This window comes from Haliotis rufescens, unplaced genomic scaffold, assembly GCF_023055435.1.
Source record: "Haliotis rufescens isolate VD_foot unplaced genomic scaffold, xgHalRufe1.0.p SCAF_5, whole genome shotgun sequence".
In the NCBI taxonomy this organism is placed as follows: domain Eukaryota; kingdom Metazoa; phylum Mollusca; class Gastropoda; order Lepetellida; family Haliotidae; genus Haliotis; species Haliotis rufescens.
In genome coordinates, this window is record NW_025964223.1 from 4,457,578 (window position 1) to 4,482,983 (window position 25,406).

Sequence of the window (25,406 nt, forward strand, 5' to 3'; positions counted from 1 at the left end):
TTTTGGCATTTTTATATATCCTATGTACATCAAATGTTTAATTGGGAGTACACCTATTTGGGGGCATTCGTCTTAGCTTAATGTCATGTCGATCGTAGAATAGCATAATCATTTTAATGGAAGAGAGAAAAAATTCCCCTCTTGTAGTGGCAGTATTGGGGTATAAATCTGGCCCCATCATGGGTGTAGCGGTCTCATGCTATTTCCGGGGGCATGGGTGGCCCAGTCGTCTAAGGCGCCGCGATTCGCTGTGCAGAGTTGCGTCCTTTGGGCACGCCAGAAACCTATGATTGTGGGTTCGAATCCCGGTTCGCCCCGATTATGTTTCTAGGTTTGTCAGCACCATACCCATGCTCGTGGGTTTCACCGAAGTGGTAAACGTCTAAGACCTGCATCACTTCGGGCTTTCCTCCCACATTAAGCTGACACGCCATGATATAACTGGAATACTTTTAAAAGCGGCGTTAAACCCAACTCACTCACTCACTCACTCATGCTATTTCCCCCCTTACCTACACTACTACTCTTATCATTATTATATACATCATATATATACTGAACCAAATTAAAAACTTCACAATCCTAAAATTTTAACCAGTTATCATTGTGGGCCCTTATTGTGTATTTAAACAGTAATGGCCACGTATTGTCTTCAGATTACACCCGTTTTAGTGCAGGTGAATCGATCAAAATCATGTGCACAGCAATATAGTGGCAAAAGTGTATTTTAACGTGCAACTGGTCACGTGGCCATAATACCGCACTGATTTTCAGCCATACTTGTTAGCAGTCATTAACAAAAAAAGAAAAACACAAGAAAACAAAAGTCTTTACGGCCATTTGTCATGCCACGCCTATCAAATGTGCAACGTGGACGTGCCATCGGCATGTTGCAGACGGGAACGTCCGTAGCTGAAGTCGCAAGGACAATGGGTTGTAGTCGACGGACTGTTTATGATTTACAGACGCGTCTACAGCAAACGGGTACCACTGCTGATCGCCCTCGGCCAGGTCGACCACGTGTGACGTCACATGCAGAGCATCGTCAGATTGTCTTACGTCACCTCCGTAACCGATTTTTGACGGCTACATCAACCAGAAATTAACAGTTTAGGGTTAGACAGTGCGCAAACTGTTCGAAACCGTCTGAGAACTTCTCACCTTCAAGCAAGACGGCCATACTGCGGGCCGATTCCGACTCAATTACACAGACGTCAACGTCAATTGTGGGCACAGCGACACTTACGATGGACTCAGAGGAATTGGAATCAAATCGTCTTCAGTGATGAATCCCGATTTCATCTTCGATTTGCTGATGGTAGGGCGAGGGCGTGGAGGCGCCGTCATGAACGTTACGCCCGGTGTTGTGTACAGGAAGTTGACAGATTTCGAGGCGGAAGTTTCATGGTGTGGGGTGCTTTCTGTGGCAATGCACGTTCCAGGCTTCTTGTCATCCGTGGCAACCTCAACGCTGCTGCTTACCGCGACCAGGTACTGGCACCAGAACTTCTGCCTTTTATGGCAGCACATGGACCCGGTTTGATCTTCCAACACGACAATATCAGACACCACACAGCAATTTTGACAAGGAATTTCCTTCAGAATGCGGGAGTCAACGTCATGGACTGGCCGTCAAGGTCTCCCGACCTCAATCCCATCGAACACGTCTGGGATGCTCTTGGCAGAAGTCTGCGCACTCTCCAGAACCAACCACAGAATTTACAAGATCTTGGCACCATTTTGCAGCAACAATGGCGTCGTCTTCCCAATCATGTGTTCACAAGCATCACAAGGTCCTTCCGAAGGCGTTGTGTGGCAGTTGTCAACGCACATGGTGGCCATGCACGCTACTGAACTTGTGTGTCATCAGATTCTCGTGCTTGGGACTTATGATTTAAACTGTTGATGTTATTACCGAATACCGAAGGTGCTTGGAACAAATTATGGTTACCACCGTTAATTAAAATCCTTCTTTGGACATTAATGATTAAAAATTACCTTCTCTGATACATTTGTCCGTTGTATATCATATATGGGATTACTTTTAAAAATGTGAAGTTTTTAATTTGACTCAGTATAATATGGACAGTAATTTGTCACCTGTCAGCCTGGTAGGATTGGCCGACAGCAATCAACACTTTTCTCATGTTGACGTTTCATGTTACAGGCAAATAAATACATTTTAAAAGAAACTACGTCTTCAATTTTTGTCTGGGACGACTAGAAGCCTGAACCTGAGACACACTAATAGAATACATTATGCTGAACAGACCTACACAGCATGCTGTGACAGCGCACTGCATTATTGAAACGGCTGAAGAACTGCATACGTAGCCTAGTTTAGACAATGCACTTGTTTTGTGTACAGCGAGGTTAGGGCAACCTGACACACATGACCATTAATAGCCATGTTTACCTGTACCAGCAGACTGCCAAGGTTGAACTCATTCATGTGTGAAAAATGTTGTCGAGGCATCTGTACATCTTCTTTGTCGATTTGCATTATTAAAGTACATGAAGATGAGGCATCATATACATTCATATAAATTTGCTGAGAACGAAACCATGAAGAGTAGCCCGGGCAATTCCTCGAAACTATGGGCGGCCTGAACATTGGTCAAGGTGTATTCAGTAAACAGATCTGAGGGGCTGTAATTCATCTTCATCGAACACACGCTGCGTTCATCACAGTTTGTGACTTTCTAATCTAATTGGGAATCATACAGTCGTTAGGCTTACGGAAACTAACGAACTAGCACTCGTTTGGCAGGTAGGTTTTGTTAAGATTTGTTATCTTGTTCTCTCTATACCCTCTACTTCCTTAATCACAATTTAAATCCTAAAAAGACTTTCGGCCTTAACACTGTGGCAATTTTAGACCCTCTGTTTCTGTATTTACTTGAGCTCATTTCCCCTAATGTTTACATCATATCATAAGACTAAGTCAACAATGATGTCAAAGATGTCTGACATGTTTTTATGAACAGTTTATGAAGCTAAACAATGTCCAAGTGACTTAAGCACAAAAATACGCGCTATCCATTCGATCAACGTTTGTATGTGATTTTGGGGGAGAGGAGCGTGATATAGCGTGTATGACCTCCAGCTGCCTGAATGCATGCTGTGATACGCCGCCTCATCGATGACGTCAGTCTTCTGATGACGTGGACTGGAATCCGTTGCCACTCGTCTCTCGGGGCCTGCTGCAATTCTTGTCTGTTGACGGGAGGCTGATGGCGTGCTCTAATCTGTCTGTCAAGATGGTCCCGCACATGTTCAATAGAATTCATATCGGATGAGTGGGCAGGCCAGGGCAAAACGTCAACGTTCTGCTGGTTTAGAAAGTTCCGAATCAGTCTTGCAGTATGGGGCCTGGCATTGTCGTGTTGAAACAATGTCCCCTGCTGTTGGTTTTGTAAGAACCGAAGCACAACTGGCTGCAACACTTGGTCTCTGTACTGCACAGCGTTCAGGTTTCCCTGTATGATCACCAAGTCAGTCTTCTGATCTCCACAAATACCGCCCCACACCTACCCCGCCGAATGGATGAACCTCTCGAATACACGCCGGAGCCAAACGTTCCCCTCTGTGTCGATAAGCTCGTGCTCTGCCATCATTTCCAAACAAGTTAAACCGACTTTCATCAGTAAACAGCACTCGACGCCAATTTCTCACTTGCCAGCGTCGAACCTGCCTCGCCCATCGCAGTCTCAGGCGTCGATGTTGGGCAGTCAGTACCATTCCTCGGAAAGGATGATACGCTCGGATTCCAGCAGCACGAAGTCGTCGTAGTACTGTGCGATGGCTAATGGGATGTCCCAACGCTGTTGCTGCCGTCGCCGTCGCCTTCGCCGTCGCCGTCGCCGTTACGAATCTGTTTCGCAAGTGAATGAGCCGTATCTGACCGTCTTCCAGTGGTGTTGTCACTCGGGGTCGTCCGGTTCTAGGCCTGTGCTGTGTCCTCCCTGTCTGCCTGTACCATTGAATCAGCCTGGCTACTGTCAATGGTGTACAACCAAACCTTCTGGCAATTTTGACCTGTGTTCCCCCTCATTTCGGACATACCGATGGCTCTCTCTCTCTCTCTGCTCCTGTGACAGTCGTGGCATTTCTTTTGTGTGCTTTCATCACGTGTGGTTATACCCTGCAGACGAACGCATTTATACAGCTTACATGCACGTGCAGTTTATGCCATATTTTTTGTCCCCGCACGAGTGCCGTCAAAGGTGGCGCGTTCGGGTGGGTGTTTTTGGTTCCTGTTCCTGGGCAGTCATATTCCCAATACCCACTTTCCACCAGTTATCGCTGTTTTTAGAAAAAATAACAAATTGCTCACCTATACTTTCTTTTGCCGCTTAGTTTAGATACCTTGCAAAAAACAGAACAAGTATGTGTGTAGACTTTATGGTCAAATGCACAGAGCCAATTAGCAGTCGGAGGTGATTGCATTGGCGGTGACTTCTTTATTATAATCACTTGAAAGTGTTGAAATCGATTTGTGCTGAGCTCAGATTGGTTTGTACGGGATACCGCGAAGTGATTTGTAGCATGCTCTCGTGCGCATAGCAGATTAGCCAACTGATTGCACAGAGGATGAAAGCTATATCATTATTACTTAAAAGTGTTGAATTTGGTTTGTACGGTTTAATAGTAAGGTATACATTGTTATAATGTGAAATCTCCGCGGAAAATCGAGTTTTTTTAAACAGTAGTCCTCGGAAAATTCATCTTACGCGTAAATATATATAATCAAAGATTTAAAAGAAAATACTCCGAAAAACCGTCGCGGATTGTCCTGTTTTTGATCAGAGCTTTCAGCACCAAACATGCCTTTATTATTATTCATAACACAATACTATTATTGTCTGATCTTAAGTTTCCGGACATCATAAGTATTCTATCACGAATACTTGCACTATAACGAGGGGTGTGGCATCGCACAGAAATTGTAAATACTCCGATCATGGCTTGTTTTTATGATAACGTTGTCTTTTATAAATGAATGAGATGTTTTACAGTTGTTCATGTGAAAAAACTACGAATGTTTATTCAGCGTCCGAAAACTCATAACACGGGGATGTATATTGTATTGATGTCTCATGTTTTACAAAAGGTAAGTAAGTACAAGGTAAGCTTTTCTCAATATGCTTTAACTTGGGAAAGGGTCAGACATTGCACGTTTGTAGCAGTATTGCTCGCAGACCTGGTGCGCTGAAGCTATTCCCATTTTTTTCGAAATTTTACTGCATCCGCCATCTTTGTTTATTTGACTTTACTTTGCCACTGACTTACTACATTTGTTGGTATATTGTTCAAACGGCACGAAATTGCTAAAAATGCAATGTTTAAAATATTTCTGGAGGCTCAGTCAACAAACTACGACTGTAAATGTATTGTACAACCGACGCAAGAAAATTTAAAAAAATGTTACAAATCCAAATTATTTACAAGTGGAATATGAATACTAATACCTGTACTTTTTAGAACAAGAAATTTACACATTGACTTATTCAGATTTAATTGATATTTTGCTTTACTTATATAAATGCGAATTGTATTTGTTGTGTTTCTTCATCTACAATTACACAAGGCACAAAACTTGCTTAAATTGCTTAAATCGCCTCTTTTATGCAAACCCAATTATCGAAAATGAACGGAGTATTCCATGCTTGTTTTTTTCTGCGTGAGGGACGATAATTTATATAATGTTTTCTAAATTAGATATTAAATTATCGGTGTCGTGCCTGGTTAGCGAAAATCCAATTTTCCCTAGTATCAGTAAAGCGAAAACCCAAGTTGGGGTATTTGTCCTACGAAAGCGAGAAATGAGTAATTGCTATAAAAACACCGGATTACCGTAGTTTAGATTAGCGCCCGTGCTGTTCAAACAGAGGAGAGGAGATTTACTAGATAGTTCATAGTTCAAGTTCTTTATTAACTCAAACCGCCGACCGGTGGTCGTATGAGCAACATAATAGCATACATATATACAAAAAATACAACGTGATCAAATGGCAACAGCGCTTTACTTTAGTGCAGAAAGTAATATTTTTACAAATTTAGACAGTTTTTTAAGATTGTAAGTTCTCATATTTGACATCAAATGCTTAAAGGAAATAATGTTTGACCAGTTTAGATATCTATTATCAATTAATGTTTTTCTTTGCTGGTCAAAATATTCACATCTAAAGAGGTAGTGGAACTCGTCGGCTATGGCAGGGGAGGTACAAAGCTTACATGTGCTATGAACATATGTTTTCTGTGCGTCAATTGGGTCGGCCGATCCTATGCATTCGTTTGAAATGTAGACTATCACTATTGATATCTAATTCTGTTTTTATGAAGTCCTTCAGCACCTTTTCGCAGTTTTCAAGTGAAGGGGACGCCACTGTTTCAGGAATATTTGAGAAAATGAGGTCCCTCATGGAGCGATATTTAAAATCAATCACAGTTTCTATAGCTGCATGTTTTCTTGTTCTATGTCGTGTAGGAGAGGGGCACATTTGGACATCTGGTCCTGTAGTAGTTTTATGTCACTTTGCATCTTTATTTTCTCACTTCTGAATTCATCAAAAGTTCCGCTTAGAAATGTAGTGCATTTGTCAATTTCATCAACTCGTGATCTTAAGGAGTCAAGCTCTTGAACTTTAATTTCAAGTCTAGCCACGTTGCATTTGAGATCTGACACATCCTTTTCAATCACATCTAGCTTAGAAAGTTTCGTGTCAAGTTTATCCAGTTTAGCCATGTTGGCCGCCATCTCCATGGCAGAGGTAGACTGCTGAGGCGTGTGTTGTGGTGGATATGGCAGAAGTGCAGGCGGGTATTGAGGCTGACCCGAAGCATACATCGGGTGTATAGGGGGGTAAGCTTGAGGAGTGTACACTGTTTCTAGCGACTGTTTTACCAGTTCGTCTGTATTCATTGTGCGTGGTTGTGGTAGTGGGGTGTCGTCTCACGCTGCGTCAGAGTCTGTTGACGAGGATATCTTCTTACACGTTGGTGACCTGATCCACTTTGAGTGAATGACTTGAACACAACGTGTATGCCTAGCAACCGCAAATTTATTATATAATGTATTTATGTATTTACCATTATATTTTACGATATAAATTTATTGTTGTTTTTGTAGAAATTATAATGTACATCTATGAAATATTAGAGTTATTAAATTTGTTAAATGTAGAGTACTTTTGTGCAACTATACTATACTTCAGCATCTAATAAATTACTACTGTGATTACGGTATACGCATTTCTGTGTTTTTCTTGTAATTTGAGAGTCCCGGTATAGCAATATCCCATGTTTACTGTAGCCTGACCAGTCGTACTGTAGCTTCACGAAAGCGAAGAGATTTTAGAGTTGATTATGGCTAGGTTTCGCTCTTGCGGCCCAATACCAAATTATCGTTCCAACAGAATTCAGAAATTACATATGTTAGCTGGTTAGGAAGTTATACACAGCATCTTGAAAATAAACAAAAAGAAGAAGAATAGTTTATTTATGTGTCACTATTTAAGCACCCAACCATTTAAGCACTAAGTAAACAATGTCATTGAACCCTCAATTAGTTAATTAGTATAGTTAACCTGCAGTATACTGTATCTCGCGTTTAAACAAGGATTGATCCCCTGTGAGTTGTTGGTGAGACATGTCAATTAATATCTGGAAGTAAGGGATTAGCCTTAGTCACAATAAATTAACGTTCCAGATTGGGGATTTAACTTGCGCTTTCCGACTATATGCGTATTTCGCACGCGGTTAAGAACGAATTATAATTCATCTATTCATACCAAGTACGAATGCATCAATCCACCCGTGTTGTATCTACTTACATGTTCATTGATGCCAAAGGACACCAACATCACAGGAATAAGAAAATAGTTTGTTGAATGTTGTTTCGTGAATACACATATTGCGTAACATATTCCCAGAGCACAAGACCAAATGGGCCGTCCCTTTGTGACAGGTATTAAAATTAGAGAATGTATTGCCACCACATTATGTCCCGGCACTTTTATGACATGTAATGAACCTAGTCAGTCCATGGGTCTGTAACAACTTTATATTCAAAGTAACATGAATGTAACGTAATTCGTATTAAATAAAAAAATGACAAGAATATGATTGCGCTTTTGAGGATAAAAGTGGGATGAAAGTACAAAAAAATACCACTAAAAAGACATGTTATCATTTGATAGAAATCCGTATCTAAGTATTTGCGTCATACAACACGATATCTGTTAAACATATCGGATCATTACGGTTACATTTATAAATCATTAACATGTTTATGACCTTACAATTCGTAAAATAATATACCACTGAGTCAAGAATTGTTTATATACTTTTCAATAAGTAAAGTAGGGAATTTTGAATAGAATTGCGCCATGACGACAAAACACAAGTTAGAAATATATATATTGCACGCTCCGTTGAACAGGAGGCACAGCAGGCGACAGGCGTCCAATTCTTGCACATGCGACACGCAGTAGTCAGTCCATGTGCACGTGCCGAGTCCGAGCAATTAATCCAGGCGTGCCAGAACCTAGACTTGCCCCGGGCGTGAGCTTAGCTTATTGATAACTATGGATATAATCTTTATATTATTATTTTATTTATCTATCTATTTTTGTTTTATATTAAATCTATCTAGTACTTCTGTTCACACAATCTGTTATGAAAACATATCTTATATTATGTCCCCCTCTCAGTTAGTTTCTCATTACTCTACACCAAACTATGGTGACTTTGATTTTATCCTTTCTTCTTTCTGTTCAATTTACCAATATTTATCACTTACATTTTCCCGAGCAAATCCTTGTGTTTTACTGTCCCTATTGTGCAAATATTACCTTGTATATCATCACTGTTATTTTCAAATGTATTTTTGAAGACGTCACACTTTCACTTCCAACCACCGATTGTCTGTCAGTATATAATACTTGGCTTGAAATGAATTTCGATAATGGGGGTTGATATTGTACATTACAGGCAGTCGGTGGGCATATTTGCAACAGCGATGTACTCAAAGAACACGCATGCATTCCATAATTGTTTACATTTTTGTAATGCGGGTATTCTATATAGATCACATCTTCTCTACCACGCTATCCTACAAATGATTATGTTACTCTGCTGTGGAGATATCCACCCAAATCCAGGCCCTTATAGACTATCAGATCTGAACATAGTTCAACTAAATGTACGCAGTCTTAAGGATAAGATAGACCTCTTAGCTATTGAGTTTCAAGGCTATGATATTATCTGTATTACAGAAACGTGGTTACATCCTGGCAATCCGATAGCCAAGTCTCTATTCCTGGCTATCATTTACCGTTTAGCCTAGATCGCAACACTAGAGGTAGTGGGGTTGCAATATATGTCAGGAATAGTTTACACGTTAAAAACATGGACCAATTAACTATAATTGGACTCGAGGCGATATGGATCCAGGTCATATCCCAAAATTGTAGTGTAATAATTGGAAATGTTTATAGAGCAGACAAAAGCAAGTCATACTGGGATCTCAATGACAAATCTAGGTAATGCCATATACCTTAATATTGATACAATTATAACAGGAGATTTTAACATTGATTTTCTTGGAGTAAATAAACAAAAAATTGAATATCTTCAATCGGCATGTGGTCTAGAATAACCTACCATTCTAGTACGCTACCTGATTTGATCTTTGTATCACGTTATAGTATTGTAACGACCTTCGGTGTGCTTGACCCTGTTTGTAGTGATCATTGTCCAGTGTACGTAGGAATTAATATACCTAAACCAAAATGTTTTGTATATACCAGAAAAATATTTAATCATAATCTTATCGATGTTGATGGGTTATTAGTAGATCTCAATGGTAATGATTGGAAAGAGTTAATAAATATCAATGGAGTAGATGATGCAGTTACAGAATTTACTTCAATACTTTGTAAAGGCTACGACGTTTACGTCCCCAGTAGCATTATTACGGTAAGAAGTAAGGACAATCCGTGGATGAACAATGAGATCCGTCGTTTAATGCATAAATGCAACCGTAAACATAAAACTGCAAAAAAAAGAAACTATCCCTCAGATTGGAAAACCTTCAGACAATTACGAAATCTAGTTGTCACCTCTGTTAGAGTTGCAAAACAAAATTACTGCAAAAAATTAGATGAAAAAATTAATAATTCCCGAGGTTCTAAAACTTGGTGGAGTTAGGTGAAGCGCTTTCTAAAAAAACAAAAATCCAAATACTCTCTTTCAAGCTGTTATATTTAAAGATAAGGTTTATAATGATGATGTATGTAAAGCTAATATTTTAAACGACTTCTTCTAGGCACAAACGACAGTCGAATTCCCGTCAAAAACATTGCCAGCTGTAAGTACTGAGTGTTCTAACACATTGGACCATATTGTCCTCACCCCAAGGGGAAATTCAAGATGTTTTACTTTCTGTTGATACAACCAAGGCATCCGGACCTGACGGTATAAATAACAAACTTATCAAAGTTTCTGCTAAAAGCATATCCTTCCCATTATCATTAATCTTTAAAATGTCACTTAAATATTCTGTTTTTCCATCAAAATGGAAATTGACATCTGTATTGCCAATTCACAAAAAAGGAAATGTAAATGAATGCAGTAATTATAGACCAATCGCACTAACAGGTTGTTTGGCAAAAGTATTTGAAAAATGTATCCATAAATATGTGTTTAACTTCTTCAAAGACAACAGCATTCTGAGCAATCTCCAGTCAGGCTTTATACCAGGCGATTCCACTATCTACCAATTATTAGATCTGTATAATTTTATTTCAAAGGCTCTGGACAATGGAAAATAAGTAAGGGCAGTGTTTTGTGATATTAGCAAGGCCTTTGATAAAGTCTGGCATACAGGCTTACTTAATAAATTATCTTCATGTGGAATTCGAGGAAAGTTGTTGAAATGGTTTGACAGTTATCTATCAAATAGAATACAAAAAGTGGTTATTAATGGTAAAGAATCACAGTTAAAATCTATCACGGCAGGTATTCCACAAGGATCGGTCCTTGGACTATTATTGTTTTTGATCTTTATAAATGACCTGGTTGATGATATAGACAGTAATATACGTCTCTTTGCAGACGATACGTCACTTTATATTTATTGTCGATGATCCTAACACAGCAGCGATTAATTTAAATGTTGATCTAGAAAGGATATCCGTATGGGCGAATAAATGGCAAGTAACGTTAAATCCACACAAAACCGAAACCATAATGTTTTCACGAAAAAGTAACCCAAGTCAAAAACCTGTTCTTAAAATGAAAGGTACTCCAATAACAGAGGTCTCATCGCACAAACACCTAGGGCTAATTTTACAGCAAGATGGCTTCTGGTCAAATCATATAGATAATATAGTAGATAAAGTAAGCCCAATGATAAACTGCTTTAGAACTTTCAAATACCGCTTGTCAAGAAAACAACGTTACAGAATATATATTTATCATTTATTTTACCAATATTCGACTATTGTGACCAAGTATGGGATAACTGTTCGCAAGAACAAGCGTTGGTATTGGAAAGGCTAAATTTAGACGCACTGAGAACAATATGTGGAGCTACTCGTGGTACCAGCCACGAGTTTCTATACTCTGAAACTAACCTTACACCCTTATCCAAAAGACGGTAATCTCACAAATTAAAAACATTTTACAAAATAGTTAACAAGTTGGCCCCTGAATATCTATGTAATCTTGTTCCTCCTAATGTCTCAGCGGGCTCAGATTAGGATGCAGTGATTTAAATGCACACAAATATCATAGACATATTCATGATTCTACTACCTGCTCCTGTGGATATCATTATGAGGATCATACACATTACTTCTTTTCATGTCGCCACTACTGCAATCTTCGGAACAATATGTTCTACTATATAAAGGGATATGACTTGGATTCAGTATTATATGGAAATGCTACAACATCTACTGATACTAACTTTGCTATTGTACAATCTGTCCATTTGTTCATTGCAAAATCAAAAAGATTTAAAGTCTAAATGTGTCTTCATAACGATTACATCGATCAAATAGTTGTTTGTATGTGTGATATGCTGGTATGCTTTTTGTTTATGTACCGGTTTATGTATGCGTGTATTTGTGTATTTGTGTATTTGTGTGTGACTTGTATATCATCATAATATTTGCAACAATAGGCACAATCAATCTAAATTTATTATTTTATGTACAGTTTACTCTTATTAATTGTTAAATGTTCTTTGTAGCGAGAGGTGTTTAAATAGGTTGAACCTGTACACCAATCCCATTCTTTTTTCTTGGAAATAAATATTGTTTAAATCAATCATGAACTGGTTGAGTGACTTTCTGCCATCAAGTTGAGGATTACCCACACATATACCCACAATCCTTTGACAAAGAGATAGAAAGGATCATATGTCCTACAGATATCATATCTACCTGGTACTAAAAGTTCACTATCAATATCCTCTGATAACAAACTGTTACATTTTATATCCCCAAGCACCAATACTTAGTATGCTGATGGAGTAATTGTCAAAATCAGAAACCCGAATGAAATCCTGTCTACATGGTCACACCCGGTGATAGTTAAGATCTACAGATCTACTCTGACAACATGGCAGTCTGTATTCATTCATCCCAAAAATCCCCAACCAAACTTTCTCTTATTAATTCCTACAAAAACAAAAAAGTGGTATTTTGGGAGATGTCTTACTGTGAGTGGGAAATTGTTCATGCTTTTAACATATTTTTTATTCAGTAAATGAATCGGGATTGCTAAAAACTGCTCCAGAGACAAAATTATACTTATCAAGTAATATTGATATGTGTTGGTTAATATATATATACATACATATTATAAAACATAATACATACATACATTAAAACAGAACACAAACAAGTGTCCAACAGTTTGGTGCATTTGATGGAAAGGTATTCAATTATTAAGAAAAGCTATTTAACTCTTTAATAATTAATACATATCTTAAATTATGAATTAGTTCTTAAGAACGTAGGATGTACAAATGGACTAAATTCAAAATAGCTAAATTGACAGATTTTGTTTCCCATAAAGCACTGAATTCAAACTCTAACCTTTAGAATAGAAAGATGAATCTTTTCTTAAAATATAGTTGTTAGGGCATGTACAATCCTCTATATCAGGTGACTATTCCAATTATTAATGGTATCAGGAAGGAATGACTTGGCACAGCATTCTGTTCAGCAACTTGTAGCCTGTAAATTGGTTCGATTTCTTTAAAAGTAATCACGAACAGTAGAGATGTTTTCAATCTTGTGAAATAGTGTTTTCTTTTGGCAATGTTAGTTTCTCTATAAAGTTCCTCATGACTTGTATCCCTTGTCGCCCAACAAATAGTCCATAATGAATCTAAGTGTAAACTTTCTAGGATTGATTCTTGTTCTTTGGTACAATTATCCCAAATATGGGAGCACACATATGGGCAATATATGCTTGTACATAACTTCTAACGACGTTAACTTGAAATTGAATAGTTTATGTTTTCCTTGGATTAAATTGTACTTGCTTTAATCCAATTGGTAGTTTTCTCCAAATTGACATTAATATTTTACGCAGTAGTATTTGGAATTGTCCATTTGGGGAATTGTCTGGACCCCACCGCAAACACATTAAACAGAAATTCTATGGGTGAACATATATACAATAGTTTGTTGGCTCGACATGCTAAGCTCCATAGTGTCAGTTATAATGTAAAAATAATAGTGATTTTGAAATATTTTAAAACATTTTTATACATTTATTTATTTGACGTGAGAGGGGTAGTGACACACATATATAAACATGCTGTATTTTATAATAATGATTATACAATTTGGATTGCTTTAAACATGTTTCATCAAACAAATATAGGATTTCATGTTGTCATATCGTGAATCAATTTATTTAATATTCACTTTGTTGTGTACTAGTCTTGTAAGTAAATTTTATTTCTTTCAAATGTTCTATTGCGAACACATAAAAAGTCAGCGCTCATGATTGCCATATCTATTGCACGAATGAATGAACATATCATTAATAAACTTAGCTGAGCTCATTGTGTATTCTGAAGTCAAATCTCTGTAAGGCATCCTGCACAGCTTTGTTCACGTTTACCCTCAAATGTACGATAGAAAAATCTGCGATTCTGTGTGTTCATATTCGACTGCATTTTTGTGACAGGTGTTCGTTTATTTATTAAAATTCCATAAATTCATAAAAAACACATTGAGTTGCTCGCCTCTTCTCCAGTTGCTCACACTCTCCGCTGATGCTAACTGTCTTGGTTAACTGGAGGCCGGATATAACTAGTTACAAACTCTGTTCTAATTATGATAATCGAGGAAGTGCATTATACCAGATGACAAACTTAGTTATCCTGTCACACTAATCCTTGTTCACAATGAAGGCATGTCAAATGACAAAACAAACATCTTTTGTTATATACTTAAGTAGAAGTATCACGATGGACAGTGCATACAACTGTTTGTCAAACAATATCAAGCAATATTTGAGATTCAGAATCACCCTACCATGACATAACAGAAACATAAATATTAAATTGTATATATTCATATTTGACTCTATTCACGATAAATTTATTTTACCGTCACTGTTTAAAACTACTCTGAACTACTTGTATGTATAGATCATCTTATTTGTAAACAGTAGGCGAACGTATTATATATCTAACTGTTACAAAAGTCTGCTGAAATCTTCTATTTCTTTATTATGTAAAATGTAACATGAATAAATGCCAATTATTTCATAGCACTCCAAATATAGTTGTTATAATAAACATAGTTTTAAAGTATATTTGTGCAATACCTTACAGCCTTGGAATTTGAGAAACTGGAGACGAGTGTGTTTAAGCTATGAATCACGCTTTCTTTTTCACCGGCGAGAAAGAAGCCAACGTGTTTATCGTCGTCGAAATGAGAGTTTGCCCCACATTGTGTACGTGTGAATTCGACAATTTCGGTGGCGGTAGTGTCATGGGGTGGGGGCCATATCCAACACCTGGTGATCTGACTTGGTTGTGGTTCAGGGAAATTTGACAGCAAATCGCTACATGAATCAAATTCTTCAACCTCACCTTCTTCCAATCATTGACCGCCAGAGGGAGCTGTTTCAACAGGTCAAGGCTCCACCGCACACAGCTCGTTTCACGGTAGACTACCTTCATATTGCCAACATCAGCGTCTTGCCCTGACCAGATCTCAACCCAATCTAACACCCCTGGGATGAACTCGATCGACGTGTGCGTCAACGTCAGAACACGCCGCAGATAGTCCCACAACTGGCCAACGCGTAACAAGTAGAATGGCGCAAGATTCCGCAGGACAGAATTCATACACTTATCCAGCCATTGCCGATGAGATGCAGAGCCGTGATTGCTGCCCGGGGCGGTCACACGAGATACTGAGTTCAGCGCAACCTTGTGGCCTTATGTGACATGACAATGAACATGTTTGTACACCGACAACATGTGACTATCGAGCTCCAAAATTTCATATTTGTATCTTTGATATCGAATTAAATATACTCAACACCAAAAGTTCCTGTGACACTAATATTTTAGTGTATTTTTCAAACAAGAAAAGTTTGGTTTTCAATATTGTAGTTCATGTATGGAATCAAGTAAAAAAACCGCAACTGCTACAGAAAAGCATGCATTCCATGCAAAAGTTGACTTTCATGCAAGCCCCATGCATTTCACAACCCAAGAATGGGTATAAAAACATGTGCGTTAACGGGATTCCATATGCATTGTTTAGCATCGTGCTGAACACAACCACTCAGAAAAACAACAAAATTACGCAATTATTCAACATTACGAAATGCCACGCCTGTCCCAAAATGAGCCTCTGCGAGCCATTGGTATGCTTGAAGCTGGATCGAGTCAACGTGATGTTGCAAGACAATTTAACGTCCACAGAAACATCATTTGGTGTTTATGGCAACGTTGGCAACAGACGAATGCAGTCAGAGACCATCCTCGGAGTGGCAGGTCAAGCGTAACCAATAATCGACAAGACAACTGGATTCGAACAACACACCTACGAAATCGATTCCAGCCAGCAACAGTGACTGCAAGAAGCATCCCTGGCCTTCGACGAATATCTTCACAAACCGTACGTCGTCGCCTCAGATGTGCAGGGATTGTCGCCAGAAGACCCGCCAGACGTCCCATTTTGACAGGAAACCACCGTCAAGCACGTCTACAGTGGTGCAGACAGCATCTACGCTGGACGGCCATGCAGTGGAGACAAGTCCTATTCACTGACGAGTCTCGCTTTCACCTCAGCCACAGCGATGGACGGATTCGAGTGTACCGACATCGAGGTGAACGTTACGTCAATCATTGTGTCATGGAAGAAGATCGGTTCGGGGGCGGCAGCGTTATGGTATGGGGTGGGATTAGAGCAAGGCAGAGGACCCGTTTGATAGTGGTAGAGGGTAATCTCAATGGACAGCGCTACCGCGACGAAATCATCGGCCCTGTTGTTCTACCGTTTTTGCGTCGTCATGGCCCAGGCATTACCTTTCAACATGACAACGCCCGGCCTCATATTGCTCGACTTGTTCAACAAAACAACGTGAATGTCATCCCTTGGCCGGCTCGCTCCCTTGATCTCTCACCAATCGAGCACATGTGGGATGAGATGGATCGGCGCCTTCGACGTCAACCAAGTGTTCTACATGTACAGACACTCCAGGAACTTCGAAACATGCTCCAGCAGATATGGATAGATATCCCACAGGTCTTTGTGCGACGCCTGGTCCATTCCATGAGACGAAGATGTGTTGCTTGCATCGTAACCAGAGGTGGACACACACGCTATTGATTTGTAAATTGTCATTTCGGCATGTTCATGTTTGTTTTATGAAATCACGCATTTTCTGAAGTCAGTATGGCAAATTAAACCATTTGAACACTTACATGAGTCTTTTATCTGTTGCAAACCGAAATTGTTTCAGATTTGGTAAAAAAACATAACTTTGCACTAAATCTTATTCAATGTCACAGGAACTTTTGTTGTTCAGTATATATCGACTTTATTAGGTACAATAAATTTACTAAAAATCTACATGGAAGTTTTAAAATGTCTTGCAGCGGGAACGTTAGATAAACACATGCACAAAAGTTAAGCGCCACCATATTCATAGGTGTTGCTGCAGTTCCCCTACCCTATAAATAGTGAAATTCAAGATTCAGACACGTGGTTGCATTTTGTTCCTGTGTGAGATTCCCCTCCCAATAGAGGTTGAAAATGAGCCATGGTGAGGAGAAAGTTAACGAACGCTGAAAGATGACAAGTGATAGGCATGAAAAATGCTGGCATGTCATGCAGGGCCATTGCAAGACAAATGGGTCGTCATCACAGTGTTATCACTCGTTTGATTGTCAAACATGGTCAAACCAATGATGTCAATGACAGGCATAGGTCTGGTAGGCCAAGAAAGACCTCTAACAGAGAGGATAGACGTCTTTTCAGGATAGTCAGTCGAAGTCCATTTGCCACTTCAACAGATTTAACACTGCAGTGGATTACCCATCAGAGACTCTCGACGATGACCGTAAGGCGTCGCCTCAGAGCGGCTGGTTATAACGCCAGAAGACCAGTAAAACGTCCTCAACTGACTGAGAGGCACATGCGGAATCGTCTGATATGGTGTCGTGCCCGTAGTCGATAGAACCTGGCCAACTGGAGAAGGATCCATTGGTCTGACGAGTGTCGAATGCTGCTACAAACCGTTGATGGTCGAATACGTGTTTGGAGGCAACGTAACACTCGTTTTGCACCAAGGAACATCCAGAAGACCTTAGCATGTGGCGGGGGGGTCTGTCATGATATGGGGTTGTGTTTCCTTCGGCTGCAAACTTCCGCTGGTGACAATTCGTGGAAACCTGAATGGCTAACAATACCAAGATGCCGTTCTTCGTCCAGTGGTAGTCCCTCATTTTGACAACCATCCTCTTCAGACAAGACCTGTTTACATGGACGACAATGCTAGAACACACAGATCTCGGGCAGTGTTTGGCTTATTTGCGTCAAGAAGCTATTGCCACTCTTCCTTGGCCGGCCTGTAGTCCGGATCTTAATCCGATTGAGCATCTCTGGGACATTCTTGGCCGGACAATAAGACATCGTGATCCCCCAGTTCAAAATCTCGCTGGACTTGAAGCCGCACTTCATGAGGAATGGATCCGTTTGCCTCAGAGAAGCATTCGACGACTTGTAATGAGTATGAGGCGTAGGGTTGAAGCTGTGGTCAATGTCCGTGGATCATACACACGATACTGACGTTTCTGTCTTGCAATAGACTCTGTACTTCCTAGGGTGTCTATGTGACATCTGATATAGTCTGCTGATATCATGACAGTTACATGACAAAAAAAAAGTTTTTCAATGTTTTCTAATCCTTCAATTTCTGGCTTCGGTCAAATTCCATTCTGCTCATATTCTTTTGGAACACAAGATAAACTTGCTTTGGGACAACTTTTGCATCACATGAGGTTTACATATACGGCTTATAACAATCGTACATCTCGTTATAATAGTCATCATTAAGTGCCAAAAGTAACAGCTCACAAATATGGTGGGTGGCGCTTAACTTTTGTGCATGTGTATATATTTTACGGACGCGTTTCTTTTTTTAAAGAGTGTATTAGGATTAATTTGGACGATTTGTTTTGGTTATGGAGTGATATACAACATAACCGTCTGTATTCTCATCCTTAACCTTTTTGTGATCTATTATGAGAGGTCTCTACTTTTAGTTATCACTCGACCGCCTCCGTGGTCTTGTGGTAGAGCGTCCGCCCGGAGAGCGGAAGGTCCAGGGTTCGATCCCTGGCCGCGTCATACAAAAAGACGTTAAAAGATTGTACTTGTTGTTACCCTGTCTGGCGCTCGGCATTAAGGGGCTAAAACAAGGACTGGTCGGCTCGGAGTCAGTATACTGTGTCTGAGTGGGGTATTCATGTTAAACTGCGGCATGGTATCTCAGTGAGCTAGCACTATAAATCGGCATCAGTCCGAACTAGTACAAGCAGCCACACACACAAATACACGTGCATGCACGTCGCTATATAAGTGCAATAATCTTGGACGCGACGTTAAACCCAATTTCACCTCACCTCACCTTAGTTATCACTCGATCAACTTGTAATATAATTGAAATCACATCGCAATGGAGTAACGCACGACTGGATTGTGTGTGGCTCTTCTTTACTCTGGGATAAGACGTACTTTATTTCAGCGTCAAATAGGGAGATGCAGGTACAGATTATGCTAATCCACATTCTTCATCCAGTTACCTGTATAAGACCACGGGAATACGCAGAAATCATCATGTAAATACGACATGGAGCCTGAACAATATGTTGTTTAAACTATATATAATACCAAAAACGAAGTTTTTTCTTTGGCGATCTTGCAGGTATGGAAAAACCTTAAGCTAACTAGAACTGTCCTTAGGGGAATTAAATACCTCCCGCACACGTATGATAATGTTAATGAATATCCAGGCGTACCCCAGCAATATGCAAGGGGTGAGACATAATCGCAACCTCTGTTTATTTATCTGAAATTATTTGAAATAGTGTAGAGTATTTAAGGGAGCTATCAGAGGCATCCATTCCCTTGACACGATAAAAACAGAACCTATGTGGTTGAGTTCGAAGTCCCACAACATTTCAATTAAACAAATTTGAACGAAATCGGAAAATTTCGTTCCGTTGCCATGGTAACACAATGGTAATGGAAATGAAGGCATTTCGTACACAACAGTGATAAGATGTCGACTGTGAAGACCATCTTGGATTTCTGAATGAGGTTATTGTATTGAACCATTTTTTAGGAAGGGCACTCATACGCGGTTTAATAACCGATCACAGGGTCAATCTTCTAAATGTTGACCAATCAGAGGACTTCCGTTTTTATTGTTAAAAAAAACGTCTACGGGAAAGTCAGATGTACCGAAAGACACATACACTTCAAATTGAAAGAAATCGAATAATATATACACCTATATCTCATGACAAATCGGAGGACTGTTTCGTTGTCATCGTAGAATTTGGAGCCTCAAACTATACCCAATAAGACATTTGAAGGACGTATACTTTTCAAAAAGTAGTAACAAAAAAATATGTTAGTATTACGTGTTACTTTTGAACGAAATCGGACAAAATCTAAATTTCGACCAAGCACATCCGTCGGTTATGTTGCCGTGGTGAGAAACCTTATTCGGTCGAGTCCTGAAATACGTTGTACTTAATAGCTTTGAGTGAGTTTTTTTTACGCCGTGTTCAGCAATATTACGGCAGGGACAGCAGAAATGGGCTTCACACATTGTACCCATATTTGGAATCGAACCCGGGTCTTCGGCGTGTCGAGCGAACTCTTTAAAAACTAGACTACCCCACCGTCCCAACACAATCAAGAAAAACACATACTAACTACCGCGGAAGGGGCACATAGTCATCCGCCATAAACATGAGCTACCTCTCTCGTGTGGTCGTCTGCAGCTGAAAGCTCAGCCAAGTACGGGTTGGTGAGGTGAAATGAGGTGAGGTGAGGTGAGGTGAGGTTGGGTTTAACGTCGCGTCCCAGATTATTGCACTTATATAGCGACGTGTATACACGCGTGTGTGTGGCTGCTTGTACTAGTCCGGACTGTTGCCGATTTATAGTGCTAGCCCACTGAGATAGCATGCCGCAGTTTAACATGAATACCCCACTCAGACAGTATACTGACTCCGAGCCCACCAGTCCTTGTTTTAGGCCCTTAATGCCGAGCGCCAGACAGGGTAACAACAAGTACCATCTTTTAACGTCTTTTGGTATGACGCGGCCGTGGATCGAACCCCGGATCTTCCGCTCTCTGGACGGACCGGGTTGGAGGGAGTCGTTTGTTGGTTGGTTTGTTGTTTAACGCAGCACTCAGCAATATTCCAGCTATATGACGGCGGTCTGTAAATAATCGAGTCTGGACCAGACAATCCAGTGAATAATATCATGAGCATCGATTCAAGCAATTGGGATCGATGACATGCATCAACCAAGTCAGCGAGCCTGACCACCCGTTAGTCGCATTTTACGACAAGCATTGTCTTTTTTTACGGCTAGCATGGGTTGCTGAAGACCTATTCTACCCCGGATCTTCACGGGTCGTTGGGAATGGTAGCCATTGTCAGGCGATTACTGGAGAACCGGTTAGCCGTGAGTAAAAGTGAGAGGCGTATCTATCTGTTCTGACACAGTTTATAAGTTCGAGTACAACCGATCCCAGACACAAACGGTTGTTAATTCGACGTGCGCGATTCATAAATACTGAACCAAATTAAAAACCTCACAATCCTAATATTTTAACATTTTGACCAGTTATCATTGTGGGCCCTTATTGTGTTTTTAACAGTAATGGCAAATTATGGTTACCACCGTTAATTAAAATCCTTCTTTGGACATTAATGATTAAAAATTACCTTCTCTGATACATTTGTCCGTTGTATATCATATATGGGATTACTTTTAAAAATGTGAAGTTTATAATTTGACTCAGTATATTTCATCTTAGAACCAAACCACACCAATGACGAGGCGGTCAGACGCGCGAGGCTTCCAACTCGTACTGTGGCTAAAACAAGCAAGTATTTCGCCTATATATTTAGTTCTAGTCTTTGAAAGGCATTTAGAAGTGATACCCATACGGAAGAGAATTTATGGATGTCAACTTCTTTATTTTGAGGAACAACGTTTCGGAGTATATACTTAATCCTTTTTGTGGTTCTTTTTATCAAACATTTATATTCATAAACGGAATCGAATTTCAAAATGATAAAACGTTTTCTCAGCTGGGTTCAGCTACATCTTTAACGGGGTCTGTCGGGTAGCCTAGTGGTTAAAGCGTTCGCTCGTCACGCCGAAGACCCGGGTTCGATTCCCGACATGGGTACAATGTGTGAAGCCCATTTCTGGTGTCCCCCGCCGTGATGTTGCTGGAATGTTGCTAAAAGCGGCGTAAAACAATACTCACTCACTCACAACATCTTTAACGGGTCTTCCAAACCAGCAGCCCGTGTTGACACGGAAATATCGAGGTATTTCACACAAAGTCCACTGTCGACTTCCCCTCATTGTTAAGGTCAGAAATAAGCGCACATGTGTTTACAATTTTTTCCTGAGACTGAGTTGTTCTGGCGTATTATCTCTAAACAAGGTCGAGGGACGTATAAGTGAGTGAGTGAGTTAAAGTTTAACGTCACAAGGACGTATAAGCTCATATTTGCTATAGGATATAGGACCCGTGAATATTCCGTGGTAGAATAGGTCTTCAGCAACCCATGCTTGCCGTGAAAGGTGACTATGCTTGTCGTAAAAGGCGACTAACGGGATCGGGTGGTCAGGCTCGCTGACTTGGTTGATGCATGTCATTGATCCCAATTGCGTGGATCGATGCTCATGATATCAATCACTGGATTGTCTGGTCCAGACTCGATTATTTACAGACCGCCGTCATATAGCTGGAATAGTGCTGAGTGCGGCGTTAAACAACAAACCAACCAACCAACTATAGGATATAGAACCGGTTATTTTTTATTACACAGGGTACGGTATAACACAGTTTTCTTTGGCATTGTTTCGTGTGGTCAAGGCTGTGCAAAGAATAAGGGATATCCTATATGAATGATTCGTGGGGAATGGCTCGTGGATTTAAAAACAATACAGGTGAGCATGGACATTCGCGTAACAATTTATGACGGTTTCTCGTGAGATGTTTATGTGAAGGACATATCTTAGAATTGAAAAACCCGTGCACTTTTGGATATACGATTCGAATCATGTGTGTTTCATGGTGACTGTCACTTGGATTTTCGAAAAACAGTACTGGTGAGTATATGCATTCATATAACAATTCATGGCGGATTCTAATGAGATGCCATACAGAAGTAATACAAAGGTCAGATTTAAAAACGGAAAACGGAAAATTTAAAAATGTGAACAGTACATGGGTTATTATATATGTTGACTTGTACTCAAATTCAATATGCTATTAACTTACGTTCTTTACTTTTAGAATAGTCAATTACACTATTTAAGGTACTATTAAATATATCTATGCTATTTTGATCCTACTAGCGAAAGGATCTTTGTGTATCATTTGAGATGTATGAAACTTAAAATACAAAAATATCCGGGGTAGAATAGGTCTTCAGCAACCAATGCTTGCCGTGAAAGGCCACTATGCTTGCCCCTGAAAGGCCACTATGCTTGTCGTGAGGCGACGCACGGGATCGGGTGGTCAGGCTCGCTGACTTAGTTGATGCATGTATCGATCCCAATTGCATGGATGGATGCTCATTACCTCAATCACTGCATTGTCTGGTCCAGATTCGATTATTTATAGACCGCCGTCATATAGCTCGAATATTGCTGAGTGCGGCGTTAAACAACAAACAAACAAACCATGATATCAATCACTGGGTTGCCAGGTCCAGACTCGATTATCTACAGATCGCTGTAATATAGCTGGAATATTGCAGAGTGCGGCGCTAAACAACAAACAAACGAAGAAATATAATACAAAAATGTTGAGTTATTTTCAACAAACGCTGTAAAGCAAGATCATCTTTTCACGTCACCAGTAACGGCAGACTAATCACCTGCTGACCATGTGTTAAGTCAAGACTCTTTGTATTTGTATTTTCACCTGGTATGTTTCAAGAATAGAAGGGAAACGAGTTCTGTTGATGTGCTTTGCTGGAACAACTGAATGTTTACCTGTCATTTTTCACTCCTGATCACCAGGGGAGGTCGGGTCTTCGTATCCCAATTGCGTGGATTGATGCTCATGATATCAATCACTGGATTGTCTGGTCCAGACTCGATTATTTACAGACCGCCGCCATATAGCTGGAATATTGCTGAAGCAGCGTTAAACAATAAAACAAAGAAACAAACAAAGAAACATGTTATCATGCAAGTTAACTGATTCATTACTCTGTTATACGAACTCGGTTTTATCATGGCAGAGCCTCTGGTTATGTAGTTCGGATAGAATCAAAATGTAATTTCTCGGGCAATTGGCCCGTTCAATTACCGGGTCTTGTGAAATGACGGGCAAAATTCATCCGAAGGAATTTAAGGCAGGTCAACGCCTTTTACGACAAGCACGGTCGCCTTTTACGGCAAGCATGGGTTGCTGAAGACCTATTCTACCCCGGAATCTTCACGGGTCCCAAGGGCGCAAGTGTTCGCCCTAAGATGGTAGCATAAGGTGATGACAGAAGACAGCCATGTTTATTGTGGCAGGTTGAAATATGTCGAAAGGGTACAAGTTGATAATAATGGGACAGACGCACACGCGACCGAGTGACCAGTGTCCCCGGTGGGGAGACCCGCTTCTGCGGATGATCTTGGCCCGTCTCCTTGAATGACCATGCCAGTCAGGTTTTGTAGATAGAGGGATTACATAACGTGGGGCAAGGTCATTGACCCACGTGCAAACGTAAGATCAGGCGACGTGACGAAGTGTTAATTGACATTTATAGATAGGGCTGGAGTTTAAGGGTCCTGCCCGGGTCGGACTTTCAGTAAGAGGGGATGCGCCGCATGTTTGCTGAATGTATTAAACAGACAAAGGGGGACTGAATTTCGATACACATGGAAACATATTGAACCAATTAGGTATCTTAGATACATGAAGTTTTGAAATGGTTGGCACTATTTTAAATATAAATATTGAAATGGTTTGCTCTATTTTAAATATAAGTATTGAATTGGTTTGCACTTTTAAAAAAAAAGTATTGAAATGGTTTAGACTTTTAAAATAAAAGTATTGAAATGGTTTGCACTTTTTAAATAATAGTATTGAAATGGTTTGCATTATTTGAAATAAAAGTATCGAAATGGTTTGCAGTTTTTAAAATAAAAGTATTGAAATGGTTTGCACTGTTTTAAATTATAGTATTGAAATGGTTTGCATTATTTGAAATAAAAGTATCGAAATGGTTTGCACTTTTTAAAATAAAAGTATTGAAATGGTTTGCACTTTTTAAAATAAAAGTATAGAAATGATTTGCACTATAACAATTACATCAACACCATACGTGCGCCTCATCTCCTTGCCCAGTGCGGACGCGATATATACAGGGAATATTCGACTTGTTGCCTGTTTCCAATACTGTTTCCTGGATTCAAGATCGGAGAAAGTGCCTCAGTCTGGACAACTGACTGTAACAAAATCTGGATATTCGTGTGTATAGGGCCTGTTATGTGTTATTGCTGCCACATATTCGACCCAGTGTATTGCCTCTTGTCATTGTTACCTAGCCACGTGTGTTTCAATAGATGTTGTTGATTGTTCAT

The 25,406-nt window shown here is 39.9% G+C and overlaps 1 protein-coding gene across 2 annotated transcripts in view; it reads left to right on the forward strand.

Moving 5' to 3' along the window:
- The first annotated feature begins 2,413 nt into the window (after window positions 1-2,413).
- Window positions 2,414-25,406, forward strand: part of LOC124133566 (sodium-coupled monocarboxylate transporter 2-like) — a 144,778-nt gene continuing 121,785 nt past the window's right edge. For both annotated transcript variants that reach the window (XM_046498005.2, XM_046498006.2), the window contains exon 1: window positions 2,414-2,770. The gene's annotated coding sequence lies outside the window, so the exon portion shown is untranslated. The remainder of the gene's footprint in view (window positions 2,771-25,406) is intronic.